Genomic DNA, 20566 nt, shown 5'->3' with positions numbered 1-20566 from the left:
AATTAGTGTTCTTGTTTTCTTTGGATAAATACTCAAAATTGGAATTCCTGGATCATACGGTAGTTCTATTTTTAACTTTTTGAGGAACCTCCACACTTTTCTATAGTGGCACCAATTTACATTGCCATGAGGTTTCCATTTTCTCTACATCTATGCCAACATTTGTTATTTCTAGTCTCTATTTATTTATTTATTTATTTATTTATTGGCCACACCCTGTGGCCTGTGGGATCCTAGTTCCCTGACCAGGGATCGAACCTGCGCCGCTGAATTGGAAGCACAGAGTCTTAACCACTGGACCACCAGTCTTTTTGATATTAGCCATTCTGACAGGTGTGAGGTGATATCTCATTGTGGTTCTGATTTGCATTTCCCTGATGATTAATGATGTAGAGCATCTTTTCATGTACCTGTTGGCCATCCATACTTCTTCTTGGGAAAAAGTGTCTATTCATATCTTCTACCCATTTTTTAATTGGAATGGTTGTTTTTTTGCTATTGAGTTGTATGGGTTCTTTATATATTTTAGATATTAGCCCCTTATTAGACATATGATTTGCAAATACTTTCTTCCATTCAGTAGGTTGCCTTTTCATTTGTTGATAGTTTCCTTTGCTGTGCAAAAGATTTTTAGTTTAATATAGTCCCACCTGTTTATTTTTGCTTTTGTTGCTTTTGGTTTTGGTGTCAGATTCAAAAAATCATCATCAAGACCTATGTCAAAGGGACTTCCCTGGTGGCACAGTGGTTAAGAATCCACCTGCCAATACAGGGGACACAGGGTCAAGCCCTGGTCCGGGAAGATCCCACATGCCGCAGAGCAACTAAGCCCTGTGTGCCACAACTACTGAGCCTGCGTTCTAGAGCCTGCGAGCCACAACTACTGAAGCCCCTGTGCCTAGAACCCGTGCTCCGCAACAAGAGAAGCCACCACAATGAGAAGCTGGCGCACCGCAATGAAGAGTAGCCCCCACTCACCACAACTAAAGAAAGCCCGCAAGAAGCAACAAAGACCCAACGCAGCCATAAATAAATAAATAAATAATTTTAAAAAAAGACCTATGTCAAGGACTTTATCACCTCTATTTTCTTCTAGGATTTTTACAGTTTTAGGTCTCAACCTCAAGTCTTTAATCCATTTTGAGTTAATTTTTGTGCATGGTGGTCCAATTTCATTCCTTTGCATGTGCTGTCAATTTTCCTAGCACTATTTATTGAAGAGACTGTCCTTTCCCCATTGGACATTCTTGTCTCCTTTCTCATAAATTAATTGATATATGCATAGGTTTATTTCTGAGCTCTCTATTCTGTTCCACTGATTTATGTGTCTGTCTGTTTTTATGCCAATACCATACTGGTTTAATTATTATAGCTTTGTTATATAGTTTGAAATAAGGGCACATGATGCCTGCAGCTTTGTTCTTTCTCAAGATTGCTGTGGCTATTCGGAATCTTTCATAGTTCCAAAATTTTTGTATTTTTTTTGTTTATTACTGTGAAAAATATCATTGGGATTTTGATAGATATTGCATTGAATCTGTATATTGTTTGGGGTAGCATGGACATTGTAATATTAATTCTTCCAATCCATGAGCACAGAATATCTTTCCATTTATTTGTGTCTTCTTCAGTTTCTTTCATTAATGTCTTGTAGTTTTCACTGTACAGGTCTTTCACCTTCTTGGTTAAATTTATTCCTAGGTAAAAACAAAAAACTTTTAAAAAGAAAAAGAAAAAACTTATTCCTAGGTATTTTATTATTTTTGATGCAATTGTAAATGGGACTGTATTCTCAATTTCTCTCTCTGATAGTTCACTATGCAACCGATTTTTGTGTGTTGATTTTGTATCTTGCAACTTTGCTGAATTTGTTTATTAGTTCTAACAGTTTGTTGATGGAGTCTTTAGGGTTTTCCATATATAATATCATGTCATCTGCAAACAGTGACAGTTTTACTTCTTCCTTTCCAATAGAGATGCCTTTTACTTCCTTTTCTTGCCTAACTGTTCTGGCTAGAACTTCCAGTACTATGTTAAATAGAAGTGGCAAAAGTGGCATCACTGTCTTGTTCCTAATCTTAGCTGTGGGCTTGTCACATATGGCCTTTTCCTAGATTTCATAATTAACATTTTACTATGATTTTCTTTATCAGATAACCAGCTATCCAACTCTCTATTCATCCATCAATTTACTTATTTTTATACATATTTCCATTTAAAAATTGATATAAAAATTGATATAATGAAAGCTTCTGAGGGGATGTGTATGATATAATCAATTTGCATCTTCAAAGGTTCACTCTGTCAGCTGAGTGAAACACAAATGAGAGGAGCGTAAACGTGAAGCAAGGAACACAGCTAAGAAGCTCTGCAAAAATGTCCAGAGATGTGCAGGGGCTCTGGAGTTGGAGAGACTGCTCTCACTTTTTAGCTGTCACCTTAGGCAAGTCACTTAACCTCAATTTCCTCATCTATAAAAATGGCTTGATTACTATGCTTACCTCATAGGGTTGTCATAAGGATTATATAAAATTAATGCATGTAAAATACTTAGTACAGTCTCTGCGCTCATGATGGCTACCTCAAATAAGTAAAATAGTAGTAATTAAAAAACAAATCACAGGCTCCTCTCTTCCCAGCCAACCACCAGCCCATTTGCCCCTCTACTTCCCATCCTATAGCCATCTTGCTTCTTTCATTCTTTTCCAGTAGATTCTATGGTTCACAGTCTCGTTAATACCCTGAACTTCCCTGCCCTGCCCATTCTGTCTTTTCATCACACTCCTTTGGCAAAATCCAGCCTAGACAACCTCAACTATCTCCCTATTTTCCGTGTGCTGGATATGAGAGTCATCAAACAGGTCAGGGCAGACTGGCTCACTCTAAGTGTCTGAGCACCCACCTGGAATCGGCTATCTGGCTAAATGAATCCTGAGATGTTTATCTCATAACTTCCTCTCAACCCCCTCCTTGACTCTTTCATATTCTCTCCACTCTTCTTCAACTCAGACCCTCTCCATCACTCACACACCTTCCTCCTCTTTTCAGCATATCATCTCACTTCCTAATTGACAAGGGAAACAGAAGCCAGCAGAGAGGAACTTCTTCAGCTCTATCAACATAACAAAGGCTCCCACGTCTGCACACTGCTTTACCTCTCCGTAAAACAGGGAGCTGTCCCTTGTGTGGCAAAGGCCAACCACTCCACCTGGGCTTTAGATTCCACTCTCTGGACCTTTCCAGAAGCCTTCGGGGATGATAATCCCTTCTCTGGCTTCTGTTCCACTGGACCTTCACTTACGCTTTTCAACAGGCCCAAATCACTCCCATTTTCAATAAAACCTGTGTGTAAAAGAATAACCTTATTCTTTGGAAATACCACTCAAATATTTAGTGTTAGGGAGACATGATGTCTGCAGTATATATATATATATATATATATATATATATATATATACACACATATATATACATATATATATATACATATATATATATGTATGTATATATATATGAGAAAGAGAGAATGATAAAGTAAATGGGGCAAGTGTAGACAATTGATGAATCTGGAAAATGTTATTTGGGAGTTCCTTGTACTAGTTTTGCAATTTTTTGAAGGTATAAAATTATATCAATATGAAAATTGTCAAGAAAGAAAAGCAAAAAGAAAACCTTTGACACCTGCCTTCCTCACAGCCAATCTCCTCTCACTTCCACAGACTTCTCAAGAGTCTAGAATTGGCTCATTTTCTCATCTCTACCACCTCAGTCACTCCACCATAACTTCTAGAAATTCCTTCTTCTGACATTCTTTCTTTATTTTTCAGGAAGCCACTCACCCAGCTGACATCCCATCTCTGCCTGTTCCTTCCTGCCTGCTCTGTGGCTCATCTTCCATCTCCAACTGGACTTCCTCAAGGATTATCCCAAGGCTTTCTCCTCTTCTTTCCTCCTCTGAAACATTAATTACCGCACAGAAACTTCTAGCCTAGTTCCCCCAACCTCTGACCCCACTGCTTTCTTTCCATCAGGTTTTCCAATAAGCCTTACTTCTTCCCGCTGCACCTGTCCTTCCCTCTTGTGGATAACTATTCTAAAAAATGGAAGAGGGAACACTTTCCAGTTTACTCAATGAGCCCACTGTTATCCTCACACCAAAACTAGACAGAGACATGACAAGAAAACTATAGACCAGTATTATGAATACAGACACAAAAATCCTTGACAGAATACTAGCAAAATGAACCGAGCAACATATAAAAAGGATTACACTTCCTGACCAAGCAGAACTTATCCCAGAAATGCTAAGTTGCTTTAACATCTGAAAATCAATCAATGTAATACACTATATTAGGATAAGGGACAGAAACCACAACAGATACACACACACACACAATCATCTGACAAAGTCAAATACCCATTCATGATCAAAACACTCAACAAACTCGGAATAGAAGGGAACTTCCTCAATCTGATAAAGGGCATTTTTGAAAAACCCATAGCTAGCATCGTACTTCATGGTGAAAGACTGAATGCTTTCCCCTTAAGCTCAGGAACAATTTAATATTAACTGCTCTCATCAATTCTATACAACATTGTACTGGAGCTAAAACCTTTAGCTGCACAATTAGGCAAGAAAATGAAATAAAAGGCTTCCAGATTGGAAAGAGAGAGGTAAAACTACTTCTATTAGAAGACATGATCTTGTGTATAGAAAGTCCCAATGAATCCACTTAAAAAAAAGCTACTAGAATAATTAAAGTTAAATAAGGTTGCAGGATACAAGATCAATACAGAAAAATCATTTGTATTTATATACACTAGCAATAAACAACCTAAAAATGAAATTAAGAATATAATTTTGGACTTCCTTCGTGGTACAGTGGTTAAGAATCTGCCTGCCAATGCAGGGAACATGGGGTTCAAGCCCTGGTCTGGAAGATTCCACATGCCGCAGAGTAACTAAGCCCATGCACCACAACTACCGAGCTTGTGCTCTAGAGCCCGCAAGCCACAATTACAGAGCTCACGTGCTGCAACTACTGAAGCCCACGTGCCTAGAGCCCATGCTCTGCAATGAGAAGGTACCGCAGTGAGAAGCCCGCGCACTGCAACGAAGAGTAGCCCTCGCTCGCTGCAACTAGAGAAAGTCCACGTGCAGCAATGAAGACCCAACACAACCAAAAATAAATAAAATAAATAAATTTTTTTAAAAAGAATGTAATTTCATTTACCATAGCATCAAAAAGAATAAAATACTTAGGTACACATAATGAAAAATATGTAAATCATGTACACTGAGAACTATTTTAAAATGTTGAAAGAAACTAAAGCTCTAAATGAATGGAAAGACATCCTATGTTCATGGAATTGAACACTTACTATTTTAAAATGGCAGTATTGCCCAAATTGATGTACGGATCAATACGGTTCTTACAAAATCTCAGTTGTTTTTTTTTTTTTTAATTTGCAGACATTGACAAAACTGTTTAAAAGTACATATGGAAATGCAAGGGGCCCATAAAGCCAAACCAATCTTGAAAACGAAGAACACAAATTTGGAGTACTCATACTTTCTGATTTCAAAACCAATTACAAGCTGCAGTAATCAAGACTGTGTAGTATTGGAATAAAAACAGTCAGTAGAATAAAATTGAGAGTCCAGAAGTAAAATCTTACAGTTATCAACTGAAGTTCCCCAGGATGCCAAGACAATTCCGCAGGGCAAGGACAGTCTTTTCAACGCTAAGACAGCTGGATGTCCACATACAAAAAGGTAAAATGGCTCAAGTACTTTGAAAAACAGTTTAGCAGTTCCTCAAATGGTTAGAGTTACACTTGGATCAGGCAATCCCACTCGTAGGTATATGTGCTCAAGAGAAATAAAAACATGTGTCCACACAAACTGTACACAGATGTTCACAGCAGCTTTATTCATAAGAGCCAAAAAGTGGAAACAATCCAAATGTCCATCAACTGATGAATGGATGAACAAAATGTGGTATATAAATACAAGGAATATTTTTCTGCAATAAAGGAATTAAGTTCCGATACATGCTACAACAAGAACAAACTTTTAAAACATTATACTTAGTGAAAGAAGCTAGTCAAGAACGACCACATACTGTATGCTGCTATTTATATCAAATATGCAAATTGACAAATCTATAGAGACAAAAAAGTAGACTAGCAGTTGCCTAGGACTGGGAGGCCATAGTGAATAGAGAGTGACTGCTAATGGGTACAAGGTTTTTCTTCGAGATGATGAAAATATTCTAAAATTAGATTGTGGTGATGGATGCACAATTCTGGGGATATATGAAAAACCACTGAATTTTACACTTTAAATGGGAAATTTTTATATGTCAATTATGTCTCAAGAAAGTTGTTTTTAAAAAAAAGAAGAACCTAAGCTCATTTAGACACACTGCACGCAAATTCTGGGGCTTCCCCAAGGCGTTCGCTGCAGAGGCCGCCCGCGGTGGGGGAGGAGGGGTTTGGGAGCAGGCCAGGGAAAGCAGCCGTAACTTCCCAATTAGGAGAGAACGGCCTGATGCCTTGCGGAGACCCCCTCCCTTCCCCCAATCCGATCCACTCGTGAGTCCGCAGAGAAAACTGGCCCAGAAAAGTCGCCAGGCCCCGATTACACTCACCGCCCCGCAACAGCAGCCGCCTCAAACCGGAAGCGGTGGCTCCGCGTTTGTTACCGGAAAAGCAGAGTTTGAAAGGAAGTCGCAGGAACCATCTTTGCTGAGGTCAGGAAAGAACAAGGGAAGGCAGTTACGGCCATCTTGACTGAGGGCATTGGCCCCGCCAACAGTGCTTTCCACAAATGGCTAGTTTGGGCAATTTCTAGAGGTTTATTTACAAATGTGCTTGGTGGACGCTAAAGGGAACAGGAGAAATATTTTAAACGTTTAGAAACTTGAACGTCTACATTTTAAAAAACATAAAAAGTAGAGTTAAATTAACAAAGACAATGTTAATATTTCAACATGTTGCATTCATGTAGCTGTACACAACTGCCAGAACTGCAGGACCACGCAAAAGAGATGAGGGTTATTGTTTCATTTCATCATCTTCTTGAAAACGTCCTGTACACTCACAGCCTCCTATAGATGCCTACATTGGGATAGAACCCCATAAATCAGGAGTCCTACACTAGCTGAGGTTTGGCCAACTACCTGCCAGATACTTTGCGCTTATGGCAAGTAAGCTGACTGATGTAGTGACCTTTTGAAGGCAAAAATTTTTCTAAATAAATTTATTTATTTATTTATTTTTGGCTGCTTTGGGTCTTCGTTGCTGTACGTGGTCTTTCTCTAGTAAGTTGCAGTGAATGGGGGCTACTCTTTGTTGCGGTGTGCAGGCTTCTCACTGCGGTGGCTTCTCTTGTTGTGGAGCATGGGCTCTAGGAGTGTGGGCTTCAGTAGTTGTGGCGCACGGGCTTTGTTGCTCCACAGCATGTGGGCTCTTCCTGGACCAGGGCCTGTGTCCCCTGCATTGGCAGATGGATTCTTAACCACTGTGCCACCAGGGAAGTCTCTGAAGGCAAACTTAAAGATATAATTAGAGTAAAACTAATTGTGAACTTTCCTTCATATTTAGACTGACCTAACAAGGCAACTGTAAATTTCACTTTTGCTTCCAGCTTTGTGCTTTGATAATCAGTGTATAATTTTTTTTTTAATATTTACTTATTTATTTATTTGCTGCGCAGGGTCTTAGTTGCAGCATGTGGGATCTAGTTCCCTGACCAGGGATCAAACCCGGGTCCCCTGCATTGGGAGTGCAGAGTCTTAGCCACTGGACCACCAGGGAAGTCTCAATCAGTGTATAATTTTGATTTCACTCTTTTCCATGTGTATCTCACAAAAACCACTCTTCCAAAGTAGCATGATAGATTGTGATTAGAGAAAGCCTGGAATGACACTAAGTTATTTTCCTGTCCGTTTTAGGAATGACAAACTCAAATATAATTGAATGAAATTAATTATCTGATTATGCAACCATTAAAACTGACTTTAAAAATAACAACTTGTTGGGGAACTAAGATCCCACATTCTGTGAGGTGAGGCCCCCCCAAAAAATTACGACTTGCTACAGGACTTCCCTGGTGGTCCAGTGGTTAAGACTCCATGCTCCCAATGTAGGGGGCCCAGGTTCGATCCCTGGTCAGGGAACTAGAACCCGCATGCATGCCGCAACTAAAGATCCCGCATGCTTCAATGAAGATCCTGTGGCTCACCCAAATAAATAAATAAATAAATAAATAAATAAATAAATATAAAACAAAAGAAAAGCCTAGATCATGCGTTGCATTCTCAGTTTTCATGTCTCTTTAGTCTCCTTTAACCTCCGTTTCTGTCTTTGTATTCTTGACGTTGACATTTTTGAAGAGTACAGGTCAGTTATGTTGTAGAACGTCTCTCAGTGTCAGTTTGTCTGATGCTACCACCTGGTTCTCAATGGCATTGAACATTGCTGATCACTCCCTCCCTCTGGAAAGCCCTTGTCCCTGAGTTCCCCTGATACCACCTTCTTCCAATGTTTCTCTTTCACCTCTCAATCATCTAAATCACCTTCACAAACTCTTTCTCTTCAACGTGGACCTCTCTCCGTGTTCTTGAATCGTCTTCTCTTTTCCCTCCCATGCAGATGATTCCCAAACCTCTAAACCAGTCTCCTCCTGAGATTCAAGTTAACATATCCTCCAGTGCCTTTATCTCAACCTCCACCACCTCCCAATCAACCTGCTCCTGTTTGTTGCCTGAAAACTGTGTTCTCCTCTTGGTGGGTGTGGAGCCAAAAGACACAACCCAGCCAAAAATTGTAAGAAAGAAGTGTTTATTATTTGCAGCAAGCAAGAAAAACATCAGGATCTTTCCCAAAGCAGTGTCTTCCCAAAGCAGTGTCTCCCCGAACAGCATAACTGGGGAATTTTTAAGCTAAGCGTACATGCATATTCATGGAGGGGTCTGAGCAGAGGAGAATTAGCATAGAATTGGGGCAAAGGTTGACAGAGTCCAAGCTTTCATTGATTGAAGTCATGAAGGTCAGTAAATGTCAATATCTTCATCCCTTAAGTTCCAATTGATCTGGTGGTTGAGTGCTGGTGGGAGCAGAGGTTAAATCCGGCAAAACAGCTCAAGAAATTGCTTCAGGCTAATTTTTACCATTGAAACAGAACTGGGAGTCTTTACAACAGATTTATTATCTTTGTTATTGTTACTTCTCTTGCCTGATAATTGTCATTTGTTCTTGCATTCTTTTGTTCCCTTGAGATCATTAATTACTGAGACTCATTCAAGGGCAAGCATTGTGCCCAGGCTTAGATCACAAAATTGGCTTAGGCCAAAAATGGCTTCTCTTATGTCAAGAAAGCCATGCCTGGTTCTCTGCGGAACCCCTACCCTATCTGCTTACACTCCCCCCCAACCCCAAATCTCCTGTCTCAGTGAGTCAGACCGTTTAGTTGCCAAAGACAGAAACTTTTTCTCTTCCTTTGTCAGCATGTCCCATATCCATCAGTAATCAAAGCATCTTACAGATTCTTTCTCTTAAAGATCTACTGACTAGATCTTAATTCTCTCCATCCTCACTGCAACTTTCTGAGTACAGCTCACCATTATTCACCACCTAGATGACAAAAGCTTTCCATCTCCCCCTGAAGCCAGAGTTCTCTTTCTCTTCTTTTTTTTTTCTTTTTTGGTCCCACCGCTCAGTGCTGAGCCCTAAGCACTGGACCACAAGGGAACTCCCCAGAGTTCTCTTTTTTAAAGGGGGAGTAATCATACCACTCTCTTGCCCTCAGGCTGAAACTCAAACTTCTTTTTTTTTTTTCAATTATTTTTTATTTTTTAAAATATTTTTTTGGGGGGCCACGCTGTGTTGCTTGCAGGATCTTAGTTCCCTAACTAGGGGTTGAACGCAGGCCTCCTGCAATGGAAGGGTGGAGTCCTAACCACTGGACGACCAGGAAATTCCCTGAAACTCTTAACCAGGCTTAGAGGACCCCTACTCCTTATCTCCCATTACTGTCCCCCAACCCTACACCTATGCACCATTTTCTTTTCCTTAAATACTCCACACTTGCTCTCTCTTGCCTCTGAGCTTCTTACCCATACAATTTCCTCCCTAGGAACAATCTCCTCTCCTCTTCTGTCTCTCCCATGCTTCTGATCTCAGTTTTAGGGAATTCTTCCAGGAAACCTTCTCTGACTTGTCAAATATGAGTTAGTTGTCCCTCCCAGGAAAGCTCACACTCCTCCTGATTCTCCTAAACTCCTTTGCCTTTTTGGTTTCCCCCGCTAGACTGTAAGTGCCTTGAGGGCAAGTACCATGTCTATTTCATACTTGTAGTCTAGAGCCCCGCCTAATGACTCACATGTAAGTACTCAAGAAATTTCTGTTATATGCTGGAATAAATAAATCTCTTCCCAGGTCTCCTCCATTCCCCACCCCACCCCACCCCACTCAACCCTTACATCCTCCAGGAAGTGTAAAAAACATGACTTCTTCCTGACCTGTTATCAGTGAAACAACCCTTGAGCCTTTTGCCACTGTCACTCTTTCCCTGAAAAACAAGTTTGTTTGCTTGTAAACTAGTTCTCATTTATTCTCCTGTGGCCTTTCTGTGATAAGGTTTATCTTTCTGATGGGAGCAATTTCCTGGAGCAATTTCTGAAGACTGGAGTGACTTTCTTTGCCATATAGCATGCCTCAGACCATCCTTTTTGGTAATACCACTTTCACTTGGTCAGTGCACAAGAAATGAAAACTAATTGAAGTCATCATCAGAACAAAATAGTTAATAATTGGGACCTTTAATCTGCAGAGACGGCAAAACAGTTTATTGCATTCCAAAGGGCCAAAAGGGAATGCTGTTTTGCCATTGATTGTATAATGACTGTATAAATTGAGTTATGTCACAGTTTTATGAAACTCTTATATTTCATAGTTGATTTTTCTGCCATCAGCTAAGCAAGCTACTTTAGCCAAATCTTTTTCAGCAGAAAGAAGTCATTTTAGGTAAAAGACCAAAATAGCTCTTTCAAAGTAGAATAATGTTGTTTGCAATGACCTTATCTCTCTTTGTCATTCTGAACCTTGATCTAATTGCTCTTCCATCTGGGGATTTACCTTTAAGAAAGAAGAAAGGAAAACTTACTTCAAGGGTTAGGTAACTGATGAATTTCAAGGCATCTTACTGTTTTTCAGTCATGCAATATTATAAAGCCATAACTAAGCAATAAGTTGATAACAAAGGAAAGAATATCAGATAGATATTCACTGACTAGACTGGAAGATCCATAAGAGTGGAGGTGTGGGTTTTATTTACCAATGAATACCCAGCACTGGACAGTGTCTCACTCATTACAATGAACATAAGCTTGGACCTTAAGATCTAAAAATCAGTGTTAGCACAATACTAGGCAAATAGTAAAGACTTCAAAAATACTGCTTGTTGGGTATTCCATGATACTGGTGAAAAACATCTATTCCTAGCACCTCGACCCTATGAGGACTTAACAAATAACATACGATTTCATGATGATGGGGACAGATATGTCTGACCAAGAGCCCAGAGCCACCATGGACTGTCTAAACTCAACCATGGAGCAACAGGCGCCTGAATGTGCTGTCAGGAGACTGAGCTTCAATCCTAGCTCTCTTACTAACCAATTCTATAAGTGTAGCCATTTAACCTCTGTGAGCCTTAATTTTCCCATCTCTAAATCCTTTCCAGGACTATTTAAAAAAAAAAAAAAAAAAACTGCTTGATGGAGTAATTGACTGGCTGATGGCCAACAATTCTAAATTCACTTTTCTCCCAAATTAATGATTTGAGCAATGCCAGTGTCTCCCTTGATGTAACAGGAAGAGGAGAACGACCAAATCTCTAGAAACTCTTATCAATGGAGAAGGCACTGGCTTAAATCTGCATAACAACCTTTCCCTTGTTTACTGTGCTTTTCCTGTCACCTCCCATAACTGACTGGCCCCACCCTCAACATCCTCTCTTTAGCTGAGGGTAGTCTTTAAGGTGAGAGTTTGGGCCATTTTGGTGAGTTACTCAGTTTTCCTGGGTCTCTCCCATGTACACGTTATTAAACTTGTATTTAATTTTCTCCTATTATTCTGTCTCATGTCAGTTTAATTCTAGACCAGCCAGAAGAACCTAGAAAGATAGAGGAAAATGTCTTCCTCCCCTACAGAGGCTTATTATCCCTTAGGGTTTCTGTGGGCCAGTTTTCTGGCAGTGGCATGGTTAGATGCAGTCGTGTCCATACTGGCCTCTTCACAGAGCTATAAGAGCGTGCTCACAGCAAGGTGCCTGGATTCCTCGAAGCAAGGGTAGCAAACTTTTTCTGTAAAGGACTAGATAGTAAATATTTTAAACCTTGTGGGCCACCTCCAGGTTCTGTCACAAATTCTTCTTTTTTTAACTATATTTTAAGAATATAAAAACCAATCTTAGCTCACAGTTTATACAAAAACATTCTGCAGGCTGGATTTTGTCCATAAACCCTAATTTGCTGGTCCCTGCCCTAGAGTATGCAATCCAAGAGACCAAGATAAAGCTGCTGCTTCTTTAAAGGCCTAGCCTGTGAAGTCACACACTGTCCCTTCTGCTGTATTCTGTTGTCACTTATGGCCTGATTCATTGCGGGAGGGGAACTACAGGAGGGTTTGAAGACTGCTGAAGGCAAGGATCATCTGAGGCCACCCTGGAGGCTGACCCACACGGTGTGTTTAAACATGTCTGAGAAGCATACATTTGATTGTCTCCAAATGATTTTTTTATTATCTTTGACAATGACCTTCTGAAATAAGGAGAGACCATGCAGAGAATTGTGCTTACCATAAAGTATAAAATAATCTGCTCCTAATTGCTTGGCATTCTTCTAAATTATTCCCTGAAAAGGTTTAGAAAATAGCAAAGCATATAAATAACTAGATAGTGAGTGGAGACTATGATTTCCTTTTTCTTTTTTAAAAAACTTTTTGGCCACACCGAATGGCATGTGAGATCTTAGTTCCCTGGCCAGGGATCAAATCCGCGCCCCCTGCTGTGAAAGTGCAGAGTCTTAACCACTGGCCCACCAAGGAAGTCCCAAGACTATGATTTTCTATTTTCAAAAACCCCACAACTCCTAACAAAATTATTTGGAAATAGTAGACATTAATAAATGTTTGTTGAATTAAAAAATACATATTTCTTTCCACAAAATAGCTCTTCTTTTTTTAATTCCACCCAATTATTTGGTACTCTGTAAGTCAAATATAAAGATTATTTAATTATCTATTTTTCAACCAGTTGTACTGACTTTATATAGATACAATATGATTTTTTTCTGAGAAAAAAAGAAAAATGTAGGAAAAAGCATGTTTTAAAAAAAGTAGAAATACCTCACCGTCAAAGATTCAGCAATCACTCGTTTTTTTTTTCTTTTTAAATATCCACTTGTTGGGACTTCCCTGGTGGTCCAGTGGTTAAGACTCTGGGGACTTCCCTGGTGGCATAGTGGTTAAGAATCCAACTGCCAATGCAGGGGACACAGATTTGATCCTTGGTCCGGGAAGATCTCACATGCTTCAGAGCAACTAAGCCCATGTGTCACAATGACTGAGTCTGCGCTCTAGAGCCTGTGTGCCACAACTACTGAAGTCCACGCGCCTAGAGTCCGTGCTCTGCAACAAGAGAAGCCACTGTGATAAGAAGCCTGCGCACCACAACAAAGAGTAGTTGCATCTAGAGAAAACATGCGCACAGCAACAAAGACCCAACGCAGCCATAAATAAATAAATAAATAAATATTTAAAAAATACAAAAATAAAGACTCTGTGCTTCCACTGCAAGGGGCCCAGTTTCAGGGAACTAATATCCCACAAGCCGCGCAGGGCAGCCAAAAAAAAAAAAACAAATTAAATATCTACTTGTCTTTTTGACATATACCTTTGAGTGATATTCTCAACAATAAGTCTGAATGCCCAGATGTGAGCATGTATGCAGTGGACTTGGTGGACCTTGCAAAGAACTACTGGCTTTGGCAGTCACTTTTGAGTCTCCAATTATTTTGCTTGTCATTATCTTTGACAATGACCTTCTGAAATAAGGAGATAAGGTAAAACCACTTTCTTACACACCATGATGGTTAAATCACAGGTTCAAACATCAGGCACCAAATTACCGACCTTCTCCTTCCTCCCAACACCATGACCTAGAGGAAGCCCGTGGGGTGCAATTCAGAGACCTGTGCAGATTGTGAAGTGTCCTCAGGCCTGCATTTCTCATCCTTAGCTGAAGATAGCATTCCCCATGACACCTAAAAGCATTTCAGTCATTTGCCCTCTTCCAGTAAAAAGTAAAATACACTCACATTAATGGATCACAAAATTTAATGTTGAAACTGTTGTCAACCCAGGTACATGTGCCCAACGCATGGTGGGGCCAAACAAACTGAAACGTCAGAGTTCAGAGCAGAGAGAGGTTTACTGCAAGGGCCAAGCAAGGAGTATGGGCTGCTTGTGCTGAAAAGACCCGAACTACCCAGTGGTTTTGGGGGAAGAGTTTTTAAAGACAAAATTTGGGGTGATGGCTATAGGCGTGTGACTTTCTTCTGATTGGTTGGTGGTGAGGTAACAGGGTGGTGTTCCAGAACTCTTGTGCTGGGCTTGAAGTTACCATCCTCCACCTGGGTGGGGGCCTTAGTTCCTGTCGAACTTAGAGATTGTATCAGATTGTTCCGTATATCCACGGAGGAGGAACTAGGACTCTGCTTTATTGATGCACTATTGTACGCCTTAACTAGTCACTATTTGAATCTGCACTTTGGAACTCAGGGAAGATCTAAGAAGCTGAGGCCTTTTTTTTTACAAATAAGGAATGGGGAACACAGAAAAGCTTTTGTACCTGTGATACAGAGCAGGGCCCTGTGGGGCTCCTGGGCACAAAGTCTTTCTGTGTCCTCCATTTCTTTGATTACAGGAAATAGCCTTCATTCAGCCTCCATGACCTTCCCTGAGTTCCAAGGTGCAGATTCAAGCAGTTGTTAATCAGGGAAGGGAGGATGTGAGACAAGGGAGAAACAATAGTGCAGCCTTAGGGCAAGGTCCTTGGTCCCCATCAAAGGATACACACAACAATATCTTTGAGCTGTTCTGCAGATACTGAAACTCCCTCCAGGTGGGAGAAGTTAACGATTAACAATGGTATGCTGCCCACAAGCACGTAGACCCCAGACCAGTTGGAACCTGAAGGTTGATGATGCTGACTCCTACTTACCTCACCACCAACCCATCAGAAGAATGTCCATGACCTGATCACGCCCTCTTTGAACCATTACTGTAAAACTTCTGACTATCCTCTCCAAGTGGGGACACATAGTTTCCAAGGCAGGAGCCTGCTGTGTCCCCCTTTGCCTGGCAAAGTAATAAAGCTATCCTTTTCTACCTCACTCAAAACTTGGTCTCCAAGATTCGATTCGGCATCAGTATACAGGGAGGCTGAGCTTTTGGCATCACCTGGGGGAGCCTTGCAGAGCCCTGCTTGGTTTCAAAACTGAGTCCCCCTACAACTGAATTCCATTACCAAGTTTATGATTAAGCTCTCTATCCGAAAGTTTATTCCCTTTCTTGTCCCCTCTGACCTCAGTCCTGTGCTAACTGAACACTAATCAAGCAGAGTCAGATGACTAAAATTGCTGTTGTCAATAACATCGTTAATGTACTAAAATAGCTATTATAGACACCACCATTAACGTACGAACTCAGGTTGTTTCTCCAGGGCAAGATGAGCTCACAGACCCCCAAGCCATGGATGACCTGGCCTAAGAATCATAGACTGGAAACATGCTGACTCCCAAAACTGGAAACTGTCACAGAAACATCACAAAACAGTGATTAATCCCAGCCTTTTTGTTTTTCCCTTTAAAAAAAACCCCTAAATCAAAGACCAAGATGGACTGGATCTGAGGCTTGTCTCCTACTCCCTTGCTTGGTGCCCTGCAATCAATGATGTACTTTCCTTCACCACAACCTCCTGTCAGTAGATTGGCTCTGCTGCGAGTCGGGCAAGCGGACCTGAGTTCAGTATGGTCCACTTTGTACGTTCCAAAAGTTCTCTTGAGTTGTGCAACTCTTTGTTTTCCAGTCCTGGGAAGTGTATTTCTAAACGCTAAACACTGAGAAGGTCTTCCTAAGCATTACAAACCCCATTAGGTGTGAGAAAAAGAATGAGGATTTGACTACAGAGAAATGAGAAAGGCACCTATACACATAATGGAGCCACAAACAAATCAGACAAGGAGCTAATAGCCATGTTATGTAAAGAGGTTGCTCCACAGGATCTGTTCTGGAAGGACGTCCATGGTTAGTTGTTAGATGGGAGAAGAAAGTTCTAAGGCAGTTGCATGAATGTGCATAGAAAAACTGCAGTCAATATACACCGGTTATCTCTGGGAAGTACCTCTAGGAAGCAGAATAGGGTGGGGCTGAGTGAAGAGTGAATAATATCATTTTTTACTTTATAAACATCCATATTTTTTAGATTTTTTTTTACAAGCACCAATTGGTAATCCAATACAACTATAATGTGTTAATAATAACTAAGTTTGGTAGAGAATTCTAGACTGTGCTTAGAGCATTAATGAAATGGATTTCCTCACTTAATCATTTATAACAATGCTGTGAGTAAGGTACTATTATTACACCCATTTTACATATGAGGAAACTGAGGCACAGAGAATGTAGGTAACTTGTGACAGAGCTTGCAAGTAGCTGGCTAAAAAGATGCAGTTTAAAATATATAAACTGCAAAGAATGCGATTGACTATCCTAAAAGGAACCAGAGTTACTATTCCCAGCTTTAGAGAATAATTTAAAAGTAAGTTTTAATTAAACAAAATTGAACTGGAGCACACTGAACTCAAAAGTATTTTTTAGAAACATTATTAAAATAGAGCAGATGCAGTCCTGTACTGGATATCTGTGACCCAAATCCTTTGTGTGTTTTAGAAACATCCCTGTGTGTGCCATAAATCCCCCACGTCAGAGTGCCTCGTTGCTAATGTGGCCCGTTTAAAGGACAAGAGAGGGAAAATCACTAACAAAGCATAAATGAGAAGTGTGTAATTACAAAGTGTAAATGCTCCAAATCAGTTGATGTTGAAAATAAAAATTTAAAGACATCCATTTCACTGGGTTTACTATCTTAAATTGGCTCCCTCCTTTGTTGTGACAGGGGCAGTGCTTGCTTATAATCTGCGGTGACCCTCCAGGATCAGCAGCCTCACAGTTCCTGTGGTTCCTGATGCTCCTGTTGTATAAAAAGGAGATAATAAAACCCATCTTCTCCAAGGCCTTAGGGCAATGTGGTAAACAGAACCTCCTTTTGCTATCAAAGTGATTGTCATGGCTCCCTCCCTGCTCTCTGAAAAAAGAGAAGCTCTTACCTACTGCCCCCTGATAATGTCCAGTTATAAATACCCATTATCAGGAAGTCCTTTGAGCAGACTGAAACCCATTAACCTCCAAAGAAGACAATGAGTCAGTTGTTCCTAAAGTTCCAAAGGGCAAAGCCAACCTCTCAGGAGGGTGAAATGGGAGGCTACCTATTAGGTCACTTGAACAGCACAAGGTAGAACATTCTGCCTCAGAGTATCTTTCATCACTTTGTATGTGAAGTTCCACCTTTAGAAATGCATTCCTGGGATTCCCTGGTGGTGCAGTGGTTGAGAGTCTGCCTGCCAATGCAGGGGACACGGGTTCGAGCCCTGGTCTGGGAGGACCCCACATGCCGCAGAGCAACTGGGCCCGTGAGCCACAACTGCTGAGCCTGCGCGTCTGGAGCCTGTGCTCCGCAACAGGAGAGGCCGCGCACCGCGATGAAGAGTGGCTCCCGCTCGCCGCAACTAGAGAAAATCCTTGCACAGAAACGAAGACCCAACACAGCCATAAATAAATAAATTTTTTTAAAAAAAGTTAAAAAGAAAAAAAAAGAAATGCATTCCTTTGAAACATGTGGAGCCCTCCTTAGAATGAAAATACTTTCCCATCAACTCTCCACACTGGCAGTCAGTTTGAAGTTGAATCATTGGGAATAATGCCTAGAAGGCCCCTGGCCCTCGAGTCCGGAGGTGTGAGGGGCCTGCCCAGGAGAGAGACATAGACCATCTCACCTTGGGCCACCCTAGGATCCCAAGGGCTCTAGACCTTCCAGGTAAGTGTGTCCCTACATAAACAAGGACAGGCTGACAAGCTGCTTTCCAACCACACGGAAACCTCCAGCTTTGGCTGGGTTCCCCTGAAGTCTCTTCCCTCCCCACCTGGGAACAGCAGTTTCCCAGCACAGAGCTGGACTCGGGCAGTGCATAGATGTAGACCTGAGCTTCCCAGGCAAGACACTTAGAGACTTTTCCTTCTTTTGAACCCCAGAAGACTGTTTTTGTTTTGTTTTGTTTTTTCTTTTAAATTATATTGTTACTACAGATTTCCTAATCCTTTCCACAGAGAATGGGTCAATATTCTGCTCTGATTAAGGATCATTAGGTCCTCAACAGCATGTCTTTTCCCCTCTACAAAAAGAACTCACTGCATCCACATTCTTTCTCTGGACATATAGCCTACCATCCCCTAAGCTCCAACACTGCCAAACTAAGGGCCATTCCCCCCAGCCCGGGTGGGAAGAGGTTTTCATAATAGAAAAACATTAATGCACATTTCATCTATAGAGTGCATGGGGCTGGGGGACGGGCAAGGCGGGAACTAGCAAATTGCGATGTTTATTTAGATGTTTACTGCCCCAGTCATCCAGCCAGTTGAGAGGCAGACACACCCCATGTACCAGCCCCTTCAGAGAATCATCTCAGAGATTAATAGCATTAGGAAGAATTAGGACTTTGAGCTCTGGACAAGGGTTTACTCAGCCAGCCATGTCACAGAAGGCAGTGAGAGTCTGCTCTGATTTGAAAGTGATAAGATAAACTTATTGCTAGTCTTCTTCTAACAGTTGTCCCTAACATTCCTCCCAGAATCTTCTTTCTCTGCCTCTCTCTGTGGCTGATATTGCTCACCTGTTTTACTGGACAAATTTAATGAATTGGACATAATATTTTTCATGTAAATTAACTGCTTCCTGCTGACTGGTACTTCTTTTCCTCCCTCCTTCTGGATCTCCAGGAAAAAAGTTCTTTTTTTTTTTTTGGCCATGGGATCTTAGTTCCCCGACCAGGGATCGAATCTGTCCCTGGAAGTGAAAGGGCTGACTCCGAACCACTGGACCACCAGGGAATTCCGGAAAAAAAGTTCTCACAAAGATGGAGTTGAATTAGAAAGAACTTATTTCCCCTGAGGAGACAATAGAAAGTCAAATAACTCAGTTTTCAAGGACTGCCAGGGAAAGTCACTCATGGAGTACAATGGCTCCTTTGTAAATTCACCCTCAACAACTGCACTCACCCAACAGGGTCTGGTCTTTCCTCACATTTCTCTGGTCAGTGCAGGCTCCTCCCCTTCATTTCAAATTTCTCTCCTCTCCCTCTCAGCTGCTAACCTGCTTCCTAATGCTATTAAACATCCAATACCATCAAGATCCGGACCACCTGCTCCTCCTTCCCTCCATTTAACACAGAAGTTGCTAACAGTCCCTTTTTGTCTTTCTTTGCCCTGTCCTCTCTCCCACAGTTTCACAGGACGTTGGTCACCCTAGCAATCTTCTCTCCCCGCTCCCTTTCTCTGGCCAATTGCTCCCTGTCAACTGATGCTTCACATCTACATCTATATATCCATTCCTTTACCTGTAATACACATAATATATATAATACATGTTGCAAATATTTTCTCCAAGTTTGTCATTAGTCTTTTGACTTTGTTTATAATGTTCTTTGTTTGTTTGCTTGCTTATTGTGTTTTTAGCCATGCAAAAGTTTCTTCTTTTTAAATAATTCTGTTTATCAATCTTTTCTTTTATTGCATCTAGATTTTGAGTTACAAATACCTTTTCCTGCCCTCAAAATATAAAGGAATTCCCACACATTTTCTTCTAGAACTTATATACTTTCCTTTTTACATCCAGTCCATTTGGAATGTATTCTTGTACATGATATGAGATGTGGATCCAATTTTATAATTTCCACATGGCTATTTAGGCATCCCAACGCCATTTATTAAAAGATATTTTAATATCTTTATATTAAAAAGATTTGAGAGATTTGAGATGCCACCTTTATCATATTCTAAATTTCCATGCATATGAGTCTATTTATGGATTTTCTGTTTGCTCTGTCTATTCATGTCTGCCACAATAACAAAACAAAACAAAACAAAACCAACCATCCCTCAGCCTTACATCCTTCCCTAGATTTTGCCTTAACTCTCCGTCCCCTTCATAAACTTTTCAAAAGAATTTTCCATACTCTGCTTCCATTTTCTTACCATTCACTCCTCAGTTCCCTCCAATCTGGCTTTCACCCTCATCATTCCATCAAAACATTTGAGCTTGAGTCATCGCTATAGGCAGTTTTCAGCCTCACCTTATTTGACATTGTTGAACACTCTTTCTTTG

The 20566-nt window shown here is 40.8% G+C and overlaps 1 protein-coding gene across 12 annotated transcripts in view; it reads right to left on the bottom strand.

The window, feature by feature from the left end:
- The window catches only part of SHLD1 (shieldin complex subunit 1), a 109526-nt gene extending 101261 nt beyond the window's left edge, over positions 1 to 8265 (bottom strand). For 10 of the 12 annotated variants that reach the window (XR_014255076.1, XM_082431443.1, XM_082431450.1 and 7 more), the window contains exon 1: positions 6654 to 6699. The gene's annotated coding sequence lies outside the window, so the exon portion shown is untranslated. Of the gene's footprint in view, positions 1 to 6653 lie in introns of all 12 variants that reach the window. The other 2 variants (XM_082431449.1, XM_082431451.1) reach the window with 2 other exon arrangements.
- Between the last annotated feature and the right edge of the window lie 12301 nt (positions 8266 to 20566).

The sequence above is a fragment of the Balaenoptera physalus genome (genome assembly GCF_965194825.1).
Source record: "Balaenoptera physalus genome assembly, chromosome: 16".
Taxonomy (NCBI): domain Eukaryota; kingdom Metazoa; phylum Chordata; class Mammalia; order Artiodactyla; family Balaenopteridae; genus Balaenoptera; species Balaenoptera physalus.
Note: the sequence above shows the minus strand (reverse complement) of the source record. Positions and strands in the feature narration are given on the sequence as shown.